We start from the raw sequence: 2,265 nt of genomic DNA on the forward strand, positions 1-2,265 counted from the left end.
AGGAAAGGTCTTCCTAGGATGATTGGAATGTTGGAATCTTCCTCCATATCAACAATGACAAAGTCCACCGGGATGAAAAACTTCCCAATTCGCACGGGGACATCTTCCCATATCCCTAACGGTGTCTTCGTCGATCTATCGGCCATTTGGAGTGTGATGTTGGTGCATTTAAGCTCTCCCATTCCCAACCTTTTACTCACCGAGTACGGCATGACACTCACACTAGCCCCTAGATCACATAGGGCTTTGTTGATCGTCGTGTCGCCAATGGTACACGGTATTGAGAAGCTTCCCGGATCCTTTAACTTTGGAGGTGAACTCCCTTGAAGTATTGCACTACTCACCTTAGTGAAGGCGATAGTCTCAAGTTTCCGAATCGACTTCTTCTTTGTGAGGATATCTTTCATGTACTTCGCATAGGCCGGAACGTGGTTGATTAATTCCGTGAAAGGAATTGAGACTTCTAAATTCTTCACAATTTCCATGAACTTTCCAAGTTGATCATCAAATTTGGGCTTGGCTTGACGACTTGGAAAAGGAAGTCTAATCACAATGGGCTCCTTCTCTTTGGCCTTGTCTTCATTTTTCTTTGAACTTTCTTCTTTTAATGATTCTCCATCTTTGGAGTTTTGCACAATTTCTTCCTTTTCACTAGCTTCCACAACTTCATCCTCAACTTGCTTCTTCGGTGCTTCATACCTTGTACCACTTCTCAAGTGAATGGCACTAACCGTTTCATGTCTAGGGGGATTACTTTGAGGTGGTAATTGCCCCTTTTGTCTTTGTGAGCTTGAAGATGCTAGTTGAGTCAATTGTGTTTCCAATATCTTGGTGTGAGCTAGAATGTTGTTGATGGTGGTTTCTTTTGCTTGGCTATCTTTTTGCATTTGGGTAAAAAATTCTTGTTGATTCTTTTGCATTTGGAGGACCGCTTTTTGGACATCAAAACCTTGGTCATTTTGGTGATTGTATGGATTTTGATTTTGGTAACCTTGGTTTTGATTGTAAAAGGGACTTTGATTTTGGTTTCTCATGGGTGGTGGAGTGTATGTTGTTTGAGGGTTTTGAACATTTTGGCTTTTGTATGAGAGATTTGGATGGAACTTGGTGTTTTCATTGTAAAAATTTGAATAAGGGGTACCACTTTTATATGCTTGGAAAGCATTCACTTGTTCGGTTGTTCCCCTACACTCACTTGGGTCATGACCCAAAGTTCCACAATTCTCACATATCCCACTTGGGATTGATGAGGATGCCGTCATGGCATTGACATGATGCTTTGATGATTTTGAGTTTTCCTCAAGTCTAGCCATAGCTTGTTCAAACTTCAAGTTGATTGTATCGATATGGGAGCTTAGTTGGGCACCTAATTGAGTAACGGCGTCCACTTCATACTTTCCTCCTCTAGTAGCCTTGCGAGGCCTACTATATTGTGAATTGTGGATTGACATCTCTTCAATTTTGCTCCAAGTTTGGTTGTCATCAACCTCGGTGAACATCCCATTCGATCCCATATTGAGAATGTTCCTAGAATCTTCATATAAACCATTCCAAAATTGTTGCACCAAAAACCATTCGCTAAGTCCATGGTGAGGACATGAGCGACAAATTCCCTTGAAGCGCTCCCAAGCTTCATACAAAGACTCTTCATCCCTTTGCTTAAAACCCGTAATTTGAGCTCTTAGCATGTTGGTCTTTTCCGGTGGGTAGAATTTTTTGTAGAAAGCTAAAGCTAACTTCTTCCAAGAATCTATTCCAAGGGTGGCCTTATCAAGGCCCTTCAACCATTGCTTTGCGGTGCCGATTAAGGAAAAAGGAAATAAGACCCATCTAATTTGGTCTTGAGTCACGCTCGTTTGAGAGATAGCATCACAATAATCGCAAAAGGTTTCCATATGAGAATGAGGGTCCTCACTAGGCATTCCCCCGAATTGGCTCCTCTCAACTAGTTGGATGAAGGCGGACTTTGCAATAAAATTTCCGGTGAGATGTTGCGGTGTAGGAGTACCATTTGGTAGATTCTCCTCGGTGGGTACGGAGTGTGACGAGAATTTTGGCATTGTAGGTGGATTTTGTGGGGTATTGTGTAATGGGTTTTCTTCTCCTTCTATTGCGAAAGGATTGACAAACTCACTAGTGGGTTGAACAACTTCACTAACACCTCTCAAATTCCTCCTAACTAGTCTCCTATTGTTCGTCAAGGTTCTTTCGATTTCACGGTCAAAAGGTAGCAAATCACTTTGTAACCTTCTAGACATGCAAAAT

At 41.9% G+C, this 2,265-nt stretch overlaps 1 non-coding gene across 1 annotated transcript; it reads left to right on the forward strand.

Annotated features, from left to right (window-relative positions):
- The first annotated feature begins 1,581 nt into the window (after positions 1-1,581).
- Positions 1,582-1,688, forward strand: LOC141618221 (small nucleolar RNA R71). Its single transcript, XR_012531333.1, has one exon. It is a non-coding gene; the product is annotated as a small nucleolar RNA R71 (small nucleolar RNA).
- The last annotated feature ends 577 nt before the right edge of the window (positions 1,689-2,265 follow it).

This window comes from Silene latifolia, chromosome 1, assembly GCF_048544455.1.
Source record: "Silene latifolia isolate original U9 population chromosome 1, ASM4854445v1, whole genome shotgun sequence".
NCBI lineage: Eukaryota > Viridiplantae > Streptophyta > Magnoliopsida > Caryophyllales > Caryophyllaceae > Silene > Silene latifolia.